Consider the following 13,985-nt stretch of genomic DNA (forward strand, 5'->3'; position numbering starts at 1 on the left):
TGGCCCACATGCAACTCTCCTTCAGCAAGTCTACATTGAGAGCCACTCTGGGCCTGGTGCAGCTAGCTACTGGGGACACAGGAACCATGCCCTGAACCCCTTTTGTGATGGGTGGATCTAAAGCTTGGGTCCACAGACAGGTCTTCCCAGGACAGTGCAACTCCTCTGGCCCACAGCAGATGTAGGAGAGATGGATTTTCTGTGCTGTTTGAGGCAGACTTGAGGGCATAGCTCCTTCCTTGGGCCCATGCTTGTGCTGGCTCTGTATTGGCTGTGAAGATCCATCTGGCTCATTCCCTGTCAGGTATACTCATATGATCCCAGGCCCTTTGCCTGGACTGTACTGAGGGGTCTGGATGTTTGGGACTTGGTTGGAGGACAGCATCAGTCACATGTGTGCGTGAAAGATATGACCCTAGTGGATGGCCTGGGACAGTGGCATGGTAGAGTGCTGCCAGTCACCCTGTGCTTGGGGGTTTGCCCAATGTCTGTGGACCTGGGCCTCTAGATAGCCCTTCATGAACACAGTGTCAAACTGGTAAGGCCATTTCTAGGTCTGGGTATCATTGATGCACCTTTGAATTGTTTGGGAATACTTGTTCTACTACCAAAAAGGATCTAAAGAAGAGAACTCTCTTTGTAGCATCCCTTGGAACATTGGTGGGAAGTGAGTACTAGAGCATTTGGGTAAGTGGTTGTACATGAGTGTGTGCAGACAAATGGGTAGATGTACACACACCTCCTTCATCTGGGTAAGCATGTGTCTTTGCTGTGTCTGTTTCTGAGTGTACACAAACATGTTCATATCTGTATTTCTGTCTGTGTACTTGAATACCACATCCCCAGCAGGCCTACCAAGACATAGGTGTGTGCTGGCTTTATAGACACCAACCCATGTGCAGTGCATGGATGACACAAGGGAATGGTCTGAAGGATCTCTCACTCTCATGGGCCCCTTCCAAGGAACTGGGGAGGCCCTTGCAGTTTGTCTCCATGGTCAAAGTGTTCATTAAAATTTCTACTATTCACTGAATACTTTTATCTCTTTCTGCTCCAAACTTCTATGTCTCTTAAATTGGGCATATGTTCAGCTTGGATTAAGTGCAGTATTTGCATGTGGATTACAACCACCTCCATGTGGCTATTACTGCTGTCCCTCCAGCTGCAGAAATGGCTTCTGGAAACATTCCCACCATGCTCTGTGCCAGGCACCTGGCATGACAGCAGGGTACAGGTCAAAGAGAGCACTGCAGTGTGATGTCTTATGGCCCCAGCCCCAGAAATGGGGGAGTCATAGAGGAGGGGCCTGCTAGAAGCCAGTCTGTGGAAAATTTTTCCAATCACCAGGTGGGCAGATTTGTAAAGAAAATTTCTCACTGATATTCAGTGAAAAAAAAGTAATTTCCTACTAAAAATATAATTGATAATACAGTATAAAAGATTTTTATATTCTTTTTCTTAAAGAAGTTCTGCAAGTTGAGAACACTTCATGAAATCTGGATCTTTGTATAAATGAACCAATAAATCGATAAATATCACACATCCATGCACGTGAACTTCTAGATAGAACATCCACACTATACTTCAGCTTAGCCCTTCTGACAGTCCCACTCCTCTCCAGCTGCCTGATTCCCCAGCTATGTTTTTGTATATCATTTGTTTCCCATCAACATGATGCCCACTGATTTATTCATTTGACAAATATTTCTCAGGTACCAGACTACCTTCAAGGCAGAAGGGTTATAAGAGTGTAAAGGACAAGATGGATCTCTTACTTCATGGTGTCCACATTCTATGACAGTAGGAATAATAAACAATAAAGAAATGAGTGAAAAAGTTCATTCAAGAGAGAGAAAAATGTTAAAAGGTAAAAAAAAAAAAAAAAAAAAAGATAAAGTCAGGTAGTCAGGCAGGCCTCCGTGAGAGGTGACATTCAAATCATTCCTTGGGTGGCAGCTAGGAGGCAGGAGCACCCTGTGTCAGAAACTGCACAGCTGCCAGGAGGCTCCTGGCAGGACAGGTCTGCTGTGCTGGAGGGACAGTGAGGTCATGCATGAGGGGCTGTCAACACAGCCCCCAGAGTGTGAAGCATTCTGCTGAGACAGGGGGTCCCAGGTGGTCTCAGCAGGGAGCACATATGACTCCCACTGTGCAGAGGTCAGCAGGCCAAGTCAGGAGGATGCTGTGTGATCTTGGCAAGATGGGGTTGGTCAAGAGCAAGTTTCAGGAGAGACAGGGAAGAGGACTCAGTGAACCCTGGGCAGAAGGTGGGACTGCTAGGACCAGCGCATGAGTTGGAAGTTCCTGGTGAGAGAAAAGAAAATCAAGAGTCACATCTAGGATTTTGACTTAAACTACTGAGTGGTTGATGTGTGGAAGAACAATGAGGAGGATGGAAAGGAAGCAGAGTTCTGTTCATATGATGCTGTGCATGAGGCTTCTACTGGAGGTTCAGAGGAGACGTCAGGAAGGAGCCCACAGGTGCATCGGAGGCATGGGAGTTCTGACTGGAGGAGGGGGGGAAGAGGAGGATAACAAGAGGTTCAGAGATGCATAAGATAAAAAGATGTAAAATGTGATATAGAAATGATCAAGAGGATTATTCCAGGGTCTTGCAGGGGGAGAACATGTCTGCAGCCCTGAGGCAGGGCTATTTCTGGGAGGCAGCTTGGGGCTCTCCCTCCTCTTCTGGAAGGGCACACTCCAGCATAGAGTGGCTGGAAGAGTACATGCATCCCACAGAGGCAGGCTCACAGTCAGATGAGTTGTTGACCGTTGGACATGAACACCCTCTGGAGCTTTCAGCATCAAAGCCAACCACAGAGCCCTCACCTTCAGCTGCTGATCAGCTTAACAGAAAAGTGCAACCAAAGATTTTGTTGGAGGGTGTTGACATGAAGATTTGCTACACTGTGGACCTGGCTTCTGATTCCTTGAGCGGCCTGCATGAATGGAAGAGTGGGGAAACTGAGGGGGAGATGAGCTCTCCTTGGAGCTCTGCATGGGGTGGACGCCAGGCAAAGAGGGAGTCCAGATGTCTGTTTCTAGGCAAGTGCTCCAGACCTCCAGGGCCTTGAGCAGGCTGTTCTTCATGCTGCCCGGGGTGATTAAAATGCATATTGTGATTAAAGCAGGCTTGATGTGAGTTTCACAGTTCCTGCCACTTTCTCTTCCTGTCTTCCTTGCTAATCTTTTGTGCTTTCCAATTATACCGCATATGTTCTGCCGCTGAGCATGAGAATCCATCTTCCTTGGGAGAGCCTGCTAATTACCCTCTACAGCAGGGCAGTGCTGTGGATTTTGTTGGAGCAGAAGGGGCCAAGGACAGAAATGACCCCTGGCTCCACCAGGAGAGATAATGCTGTTGAGTGATCAATAGTATCAAGTTTCAATTATTTATGAGTGTGCATTTGTTAGGGCCAGCCTCAGCTATGCAGAGGCATACATACAGCTTTTGTGAAAAAGGCAGGTGTGATGCCGTTCTGGGGAAATGGAACTGGGTGTCTGTGTGGGTTAAGAGCCTGGGAAAAAGCTGGTGGCTGTTAAGGTCCTGACAGACTCTGCAGGTGTGCACACTCTCATCTCTACATCATGCATTGAGGGCAACAGGCCTTCATCTGGCCAGACACAAGCCTTACTTTCTAACTGAGCGATGTGCAGGCTGCAGCCCACAAATGTGGTGGTATGTGAAGGGTGGGCTCACACAGCTTTCCGAACAACAAAGAAGCTACAAGAGGGGTGGGAGGGATGGTGGTCTGATCAGGGAATAAGAGGAGGGGAGCCCATTAGAATGGTGCTCATGGGATCATACAGTCTTTCTCACATTCCTGGATGAGCTACTATGTGCTTGGAACCCTTCTAGATACTGGGGTATAGTAGTGGACAAGTGATACCATGTACATGCACACCACACACACACATACACCATAATGATGAGTACTATGAATGAAAAAGAAAAATGAAACAGAGTAAAGGAGATAAACAAAGGTGTGTGTTTGTGGGAGAGGGTTGTATTTTTTTCTTTTTCTTTTTTTTTTAACCAAGGAAGGTCCCTTTAATAAGGTAAAATTTAGCAGCAGCCAGAAAGAAGCTGGGGAGACAGCCATGGAAATGCCAGGGAGAGGTGTTCTAGCAGAAAGAATAGCAAGTACAAAGGCCTTGGGGGCAAGGGCAGGTTTAGTGTGTTCCAGGCCGCAGGGAGTTGATAGAGATTAAGGGGACATGCAGTTGGGGATGAAGGATTTGGGAGTGGATCATACCTGAGAAAGCTGTGCCTATAGGGAAGCTTGGCCTCCAGCCCCTCAGGAAACCCAGCTCATACCCTGCTTCCTAACACTTCCCTCTCCTTAGGAGGAGGGCAGTCACACTTATCAATCACCTATGATGTATTGTTTGTGTGTCTCCTAGGTTAGCATTACAACTTCTAATTTGTACAGGAGAAAATGGAGGCCTGGGAAGTTTAAATGAATTGTCTTCCAGCAAGGATGGGGGAAGACCCAGGTAACACCTACACCTCTTTCCATGCTGCTCACCAGGACCTCTTGTTGCAGACATGGGCCACACATGTAAGCCCTCTCCATGCTGCCCACCAGGACTTCTCATTGCACTTACCCAAGGACAGACTTCTTGGAGAAACACTCTCAGCAGAGGGTAAGCTTGTTATGTTGGTGTTCAGTGGAAACAGCATCAACTATCCCAGGGAAACTGCTACTCAGCATCTTCTCTGGGATGGGAGGAAGGGTACAGTCCATTAAAATAGAATCTCTGGTCTTGAGAATTTTGTGGGAAAGTGAGAAAGTTCTCTGAGCTGTCTCTGTACTCTCTAATGAGCCAGGGAAGATCAGGCCCTCCCTGGGGCCTTCTTAGCCCAGCCTTCTTGGATGGAGGTGTGGAGTCCTTGATCTTGAGATAGAAGAGCAGAGCATGCTTACCATACTTATTCCTAGCATACCCCACCCAGCTTCAGCTGGCACTGCTCATCTTCCCAGGGATCTCTAGCGTCCTATGGCTCTCTCTCCTCTCAACCATACTGAAATGTGCACTATATCCATTTCCTCATAGAAGAAGTCCATTGTCACAAATTGCCAACCCTTGTCAAACATCTCCAGAGTGCTCTAGAGACAGGATGGCTTGGCTCTTCTTTGTATTCAGGATTTTAGTTTCTCAGCCTATATACAATCCTGTTTAAACCCCAACCTCTTGGATTTACCCTACCCTTGCAGGGCTTTTTCAAGGAGAATGTTCCAGAACTTCTTTCTTAGAATTGCTCAGACTGGAACAGTACTCCAGAGACTTTCTTGTTTAGAGCTTTAAGTCACCACATGTCATATCACATGTCCGTTGTTCACAATAAATAATGAAATCTTTATTTATGCAATTAAAAAAAAAAGATTTTATTTATTTATTTGACAGACAGAGACCACAAGTAGGTAGAGAGGCAGGCAGAGAGAGAGAGAGGAGGAAGCAGGCTCCTGACAGCTGAGCAGCCAGCCCGATGCAGGGCTGGATCCCAGGACCCTGAGATCATGACCTGAGCCGAAGGCAGAGGCTTAACCCACTGAGCCACCCAAGCGCCCCTATTTATGTGATTTTGACATTTTCTTAAAGAGTAAAAAAGAGTGAATTTGCCAGCTGCTTATCGTAAGTTGGTGGGTGCCCAGTGTCCTCCCATGCCTGAGATCACTGTGATTTTCTGTGTCTTCTGTAGAAAGTTGTGACCCACTCCTGTCCAGGGTGCAGGGCTATTCCTGGGCCTGGGCAGGAGTCAGTGTTCTGCCCCTCAGAGACCTTTGAGGAAGTCCAGATTTCAGGAAGTGTGTCCCTCACCAAAGAAAGTTGAGGCCAGAGGGGAGGGCCTTTCCAGTCTGTGTGAGTGTAAACATTTGAGGTTGGGCTCTAGCTGTGGCTGTTTCATAGGAAGGACACACTTCACTCTGCAGGTACCATGTGGAAAGGGGCTCAGCACTCACATCTCAGACATAGCACATGGCAGCTGGATTCCAAGGGCCCTAAAACATTTCTGGCAGGGTAAAGTCTCAAAGACTCTAGGTGTCTGATACCCTCTGGTGTTGTAGAGGTTCTGGAACAGAGAGGTGGGTGGGTTAGCTCCCTGACACCAAGGAGCCTCAGGCTGTAGGGGGTTACCAGTAAGCTGCTCAGGGCCTAAGTCTATGGAAAAGTAGGGTCTACAGAGATGTCCATCCCAGACTGCACAAGTTTCTGGGAGAATCAGCTATAACTGAGCAAAGTTTTGAAGGATGTATGTGTCAGCCAGGTGTATGGACAGACAGAGGGAAAGCTAAATGAAAGGAATAGAACATGTAGAGGCTGGAGCACATAGCAGCATTCTCTGGTTGCCAAGTGGTCAGGAGCTTAGCATGGACCAGGGAGTGCTGGTGTCAGCAGTTGGTCTCCACCCTTCCTCCACCCTATTGGCTTAGGCCTTGGGTTCAAGGAAAGGCATCTGCTAACACTCAAAGACTGGTTTACCAGGATCAGGAGACTCATCTCATGTGGGCCCTGGCCACAGCAGTAGCCTTCTTCTAGAACCCTGGCTTTGCATACTCTGTCAGGATCCCCTTCACATTACCTCTGCCCTAAGGCTGCACAGTCACTAAGTTTCCAAGTCCCAACTCATGTTTTTATTCTATTACATTATGGAGAGTCATAGTTAATGGGAAGCCTAATGAACAGTGGGTTTATCACATAATCACCAGGATTTAGTGCCTTGTGCTTAGTTTGGAGGATTATTAATCAAAGTGTCACAATGGTTCCATGCAAAGATGTACTGGAATCAGGGGCAGCTTTCGTACAGAGATATCCTGCAATGTCTGAAAATGTCACAGTGATCAGGGCGATTGGCTGGCTTTCCAGCATAGTGTCCTCTCCAGAGTATGGTACAGACACTGTTGAGCACTGTGGTCACACACAGGGCTTAGGGACATGTCACTGGGTGGTGGCACACATCCCTGCAGGGCCTGAGGTTGAAATGGCTCTTCTGACAGCATAACTATTATTTTTTTAATGGAAAATAATGTAATGAGGATTTATTCACAGGGCAGGATTAAAGGAATTAATAAGAGCTGATGAGGAATGCAGGGAGCATTAGCAATGGTGGGAAGTCATTCCCACTCACAGGCCAATGTGGGGAGATGGTCTCCCGGAGCCCATTGAGAGCTACAGGGGCTGGGGGTGGGGGGCTGGCAGGGCTGTGGCTGCAGACAGCCACTGCCTCTGCTGTCACTATTAATGTTTGCTTTCTTTTCTGTTACCATTTCAAAAATTGTGGTAAAATATATATAACATAAAATTTACCATCCTAACCATGTTTAAGTGTATAGTTAGTGGCACCACACCATTCACATTGCTGTGTGAACATCACCCCATCCATCTCCAGAACCTTTTCAACTCGCAAAACTGAGACTATACACTGAACGATAGCTCCCCATCCTGCCTTTGGCCACCACCATTCTGTGTTGTTTTATGAATTTAACTACTCTGGGTACTTCACATAAGTGGAGTCATGCAGTGTTTGTCTCTTTGTGAGTCACTGATTTCACTTAGCCTCATGTCCTCGAGATTTGTTCTGGCTGTAGCACACATCAGAATGTCCTTCCTTCTCAAGGCTGCATCATGCTCCATTGTGTGTATATACTACATTTTGTGTATTCACTCCTCTGGTCATGGACACTTGGCTTCCATATTTTAGTCATTGTGAATGACGCTGCTATGAACATGGCTGCACACATACCTTGTGAGAGCCTGATTTTCATCTTTTTGTATCTTATAGTAATTCTCTGCCTAATTTTTTGAGGACCTGACTGGAAGTATTATTTTTAATGGCTGAGGTGATTATCAACCTTTTTCTCCTGGATCTCATTGTTTTCATTTAGAACTAGGACTAAGAAGTCCATACTTCTCAGTGCAGTTTGATAGGGTCTGCTCTATAATGAACTGTAGAGCATGGTATGAATCTTAGCTACTATTTGTTATTTCTTTCATATTTCCTGCTCTCTTGGGAATTTTTGGTGGGTTCTCAGCATTATGCTGTACAGGTACCTGTTTCCAACTGTTGGCTCGAAGGTGGATCCCAGGTTAGGCTGGACTCTAATTTCATGAGAAGTTTTTGAACAGTTTGGCATCAGGGTGGGGACCAATGCTGAAGGGCAGCATCTACAAGCCTTGATACCCTAATTGTCCATGAGATAATTGTGTCGATTGAATGAGAGCTCTGCCTGTCATATATGTTCCTGGGTGATAGGTAGATCTGTGGGTCTAAGAAAGCATGGTAGTGGTAGTGAGAGTCTCCCTGGAGCTGTGTCTGGGCTCTCTGCTATGGCTTTCTTCTCCTCTTCTGATAACCAGTGGCCAGGCTCCCTTCTGCTTCTCCCCACTTCCAGTAGATCACCAAGCACCTCACTTCTGGCTCCTAAATATGCCTTAAATTCACCTGTCTCTCCATCTCCACCACCAAGACCTTATCCAGAACCCATTTTCATTCATGTTCCCCCAACTATTGAATCTGGCTAGGGTCTCCTCCTCCAACCATTCTTCACCCAGAGGCCCTTGGAATCTTCTTAAGTTGCCAACTTGGCTGAATGAGGACCACCTTCTCAACACTCCCAAAGCCCAACCTAGCTCTCTCACTCCCAGCCCTGTGGGTTGCAGGGGTCCCCCTTCCCTACATCCCTAGACACACCTCGTTTTTTGATCCTTTCACATGGCCCATTCCTCTTCGTGGAACATTTTGCTCAGTCCTCAGCTTTAGCTGAGAAGCTACTCTTCTACAAAGCCTTCCAGAGGCGGGGCAGGAAGCTTTCTTCTGTTTCTGCAGCACTCTGAACCCAAATATTACTCTAGCCTATTTATTACAATCTTCTGCAATTTCCTAATTTTTTTTTCAATCTCCTGACTGAAAGTACCCAAGGGCAGGGTTCCACCTCCTCCACCATGACAAGTCCCATTGTATGGAAATACTTCCAGAAAAAATGAATGAAGGAGAGGACACATCCAGGGTGTTGAATATAACTATGTACCTGAAATTGGGCTTTGTCCAGACACTGGCATGGTCCTACTCCGTAGACACAATGTCCCACCCAATCACTCTGCTGCCATCCCCTCATGTTGGATGATATCTATCCCTCTGAGGCTTACCCAGGATCATTGCTGCATTTCCCCAGTTGACTTGTTCAGCTGGGACCACTTTACCAATTCTCTGAACAATTGGGATCCTGAGATGAATACAAAAGATATACAATTTAACGGGTTTGCTAGACATCCTGTTTTTGTAAATATGAGTGTTCTTTGCTAACCACTCTAGCATATTAGTTCATCTGGATTTTCTCTACTATTTAGAAAATAAAATTATCTTTTTTTTTGTTTGTTTTGTTTTAATTTATTTTTTATTTTCAGAATAACAGTATTCATTATTTTTGCATCACACCCAGTGCTCCATGCAATCCGTTCCCTCTATAATACACACCAATTGGTACCCGGACCTCCCAACCCCTGCCCTTTCAAAACCCTCAGATTGTTTATCAGAGTCCATAGTCTCTCATGGTTCACCTCCCATTCCAATTTCCCCCAACTCCCTTCTTCTCTCTATCTCCCCATGTCCTCCATACTATTTGTTATGCTCCACAAATAAGTGAAACCATATGATACTTGACTCTCTCTGCTTGACTCATTTCACTCAGCATAATCTCTTCCAGTCCTGTCCATGTTGCTACAAAAGTTGGTATTCATCCTTTCTGATGGAGGCATAATACTCCATAGTGTGTATGGACCACATCTTCCTTATCCATTTGTCCATTGAAGGGCATCTTGGTTCTTTCCACAGTTGGGTGACTGTGGCCATTGCTGCTATAAACATTGGGGTACAGATGGCCCTTCTTTTCACGACATCTGTATCTTTGGGGTAAATACCCAGGAGTGCATTGGCAGGGTCATAGGGAAGTTCTATTTTTAATTTCTTGAGGAATCTCCACACTGTTCTCCAAAGAGGCTGCACCAACTTGCATTCCCACCAACAGTGGAAGAGGGTTCCCCTTTCTCCACATCCCCTCCAACACATGTTGTTTCCTGTCTTGCTAATTTTGGCCATTCTAACTGGTGTAAGGTGATATCTCAATGTAGTTTTAATTTGAATCTCCCTGATGGCTAATGATGATGAACATTTTTTCATGTGTCTGATAGCCATTTGTATGTCTTGATGGGAGAAGTGTCTGTTCATATCTTCTGCCCATTTTTTGATAAGATTGTCTGTTTTGTGTGTGTTGAGTTTGAGGAGTTCATTATAGATCCTGGATATCAACCTTTTGTCTATACTGTCATTTGAAAATATCTTCTCCCATTCCGTGGGTTGCCTTTTTGTTTTTTTGACTGTTTCCTTTGCTGTACAGAAGCTTTTGATTTTGATGAAGTCCCAAAAGTTCATTTTCGCTTTTGTTTCCTTTGCCTTTGGATATATATCTTGAAAGAAGTTGCTGTGGCTGATATCAAAGAGATTACTGCCTATGTTCTCCTCTAGGATTCTGATGAATTCCTGTCTCACATTGAGGTATTTTATCCATTTTGAGTTTATCTTTGGGTATGGTGTAAGAGAATGGTTGAGTTTCATTCTTCTACATATAACTGCCCAGTTTTCCCTGATCCCCAAACCAGGCAAAGACCCTACCAAAAAAGAGAATTGTAGACCAATATCACTGATGAATATGGATGCTAAGAATATCAACAAGATCCTAGCAAACAGGATCCAACAGCACATTAAAAAGATTATGTTCTTTGGTGAGTGCTGTGAAGTGTGTAAACCTGGCGATTCACAGACCTGTACCCCTGGGGATAAAAATATATGTTTATAAAAAATAAAAAATTAAAAAAAAAGATTATCCACCATGGGATTCATCCTTGGGTTACAAGGATGGTTCAATATTTGCAAATCAATCAATGTGATATAACAAATCAATAAGAGAAGAGAGAAGAACCACATGGTCCTCTCAATTGATGCAGAAAAAGCATTTGACAAAATCCAGCATCCGTTCCTAATTAAAACGCTTCAAAGTATAGGGATAGAGGGAACATTCCTGAACCTCATCATATCTATCTATGAAAGACCCACAGCAAATATCATCCTCAATGGGAAAAAGCTTGCAGCCTTCCCAGTGAGATCAGGAACATGACAAGGATGCCCACTTTCACCACTCTTGTTCAACATAGTATTAGAGGTCCTAGCAACAGCAATCAGACAACAAAAAGAAATAAAAGGTATCCAAATTGTCAATGAAGAAGTCAAACTCTCTCTATTCGCAGATGACATGATTCTTTATATGGAAAACCCAAAAAACTCCACCCCCAAAGTACTAGAACTCATACAGCAATTCAGCAACATGGCAGGATACAAAGTCAATGTGCAGAAATCAGTGGCTTTCTTATACACTAACAATGAAAATACAGAAAGGGAAATTAGAGAATCGATTCCATTTACTATAGCACCAAGAACCATAATACCTGGGAATAAACCTAACCAAAGATGTTAAGGATCTGTACTCGAGGAACTACAGAACACTCATGAAAGAAATTGAAGAAGACACAAAAAGATGGAAGACCATTCCATGCTATTGGATCGTAAGAATAAACATTGATAAAATGTCTATACTGTCTAGAGCAATCTATGCTTTGAATGTCATTCTGATCAAAATTCCACCGGTATTCTTCAAAGAGCTGGAGCAAGTAATCCTAAAATTTGTATGGAATCAGAAGAGACCCCGAATTGCTAAGGAAATGTTGAAAAACAAAAATAAAGTGGGGGGCATCATGTTACATGATTTCAAGCTTTACTACAAAGCTGTGATCACCAAGACAGCATGGTACAGGCATAAAAACAGACACATAGTGGAACAGAGTAGAGAGCCCAGATATGGACCCTCAACTCTATGGTCAAATAATCTTCGATAAAACAGGAAAAAATACACAGTGGAAAAAAGACAGTCTCTTCAATAAATGGTGCTGGGAAAACTGGGCAGCTATATGTAAAATTATCTTTTAAACATACTGGGATGTGTGTGTACATTTGTGCATTCTTACCTGCCCTTATGCGCTGTAAGAAACAGGTGTTCACTGGTCTCCATGGAAGCCTGTCAGAGGTGTGATATTCACAAGTAGCCAGGTCTGAGTCTGTGATGTTCTCTGCATCGTCTATGACTCACAAACACTTACATAAAGTAATGGAGCAGAAAACCCTAGTCATCCACTCTAACAATGGAGGCCATGTGATCCCTTGACTCAGCACACACAGCCTTTCTCATCTAACCAGCGGCTACGCAGCACCGCCCCCCCATATCCCTTATTTTCTCCCCTGTCCTCTCCCAAGTGTCCTGTACATTTCCTCTACTCACACAATGCTCACATTGCCCTCCAGTCTGTCTACATATCTGACTGGCAGGTATGGTTGTCTTTGAGTTAGGACATTAGTCTGCTTGACTGTGGGTTCCTGAGACCAGATCTGCCACTGGCAGGCACTCAGATGTTTATGAAAGAATGAGTACATGAGGGATTGAATGAGGACGAGAAGAAATGATACTGGCCTCTTAAGGACCATCCTTAGGCCATTTGGTGGAGAGAAAGGGACCTGCCCTAGCAGCTGTGTGTGGTGTTAGCACTTTCTTGATTGTTATAATACTAACTTTGTATGGTTGATAATAATTGATAATCCACCTCACTAAACAAAAGTGGGGGAATTAGAGGTGGTGTTCACAAACATATAATTTTACCACATGTAAAAAATCAAGGAAGGAAACAGGGCTAGATGAAAATTTAGGGTGGGCTAATGAATGCGATAGTCTCTACACAAATTTGTACCATGCTTTCTTGTACCATTGTCAGGTGTGGACCCCACTTGACTCCTTGGTTCTCCATGGATCAGAACAAAGAAAGATACCCAATAACTCACAAGATAAGAGAAACCAAGCTCTGAGGGTCCTGATCCTGAAAGTTGGTTCCCAGGTGCTCAAGGAGGGACCCACTGTCGGGATCGGAGCTAAGAGGCCAAAGGAGAGTGCAGGGGAGTGGCAGCTGCCATGGGCCTGTGGAACCCTCCTGCTCTCAGGTGAGATGGGAAGAATCCAGAGCCCAGGGAAGTAAGTAGAGCCTCTGGGGGCCTCACTGGTCCAAAGGAAGGGAGGCCTTTGTATACTTTGTGTTTGGTGAACATCAAACAGGGTGATAGACTAAAGATGTGCTGCTAAGAGAGATATAAAACCCATCAACCTACAAGCATGCGAGAAGCTCTATCACCACTCCTAGGGTATAGAATTGTTATTAAGCAGCCACCTTGCTCTTCCAAATCTCTTTACTGATGTGCTGTTTGGAATAAAGTGACAGTATCAGGCACATTGGATCTGGTGTGGGAATCTAGGCTTGTAGTCTGAAAGGTATTAGCCTGCTTTACTCACAGGACAGAGGAAAGCTGAGAGACCAGAGGGTCTGGGACCTTTCCCTGTAGCTTTAAGATGTGTTTGTCCCGGGTCTGCTGAATGTGGCAGTGCAGGGGACTGAGCACCTTGGGTCTGGAAGATCAGATTGGAACTTGGCTCCCACCTTTAGGGACTGCTCCTTGAATGCTTTGCACTAAGACCCTAGGAGAACCAGGCCCTGGGTGGAAATCAGAATAGTGTGGGGAGGAAAGAGCATTCTGGAACTAACCTAAGGCCCCCATGGGTGGCTTAGATACATGCTGGGATGTGGTTGCAGGACTTACAAGGAAATGTTGACATGGGACCTTTGCACAGTATGTGCTCAACAAGGCGCCTCCCTCTCCCCTGGACTCTAGCTCTTCACTCACTCATACACTGACTTTTGGTAGAATGTTTGTGGGTCTGCAGTGCCATTTTAGATCACTGATTCCCCTCGGTCCCAGGACCTCTCCAAGCTCAGGCTTCCTAGGTAGGAGTGGGATGGCCCTTTAAGATAAATGTTTGTGGAATTACATG

Source organism: Mustela erminea, chromosome 8 (assembly GCF_009829155.1).
Source record: "Mustela erminea isolate mMusErm1 chromosome 8, mMusErm1.Pri, whole genome shotgun sequence".
Lineage (NCBI taxonomy): Eukaryota > Metazoa > Chordata > Mammalia > Carnivora > Mustelidae > Mustela > Mustela erminea.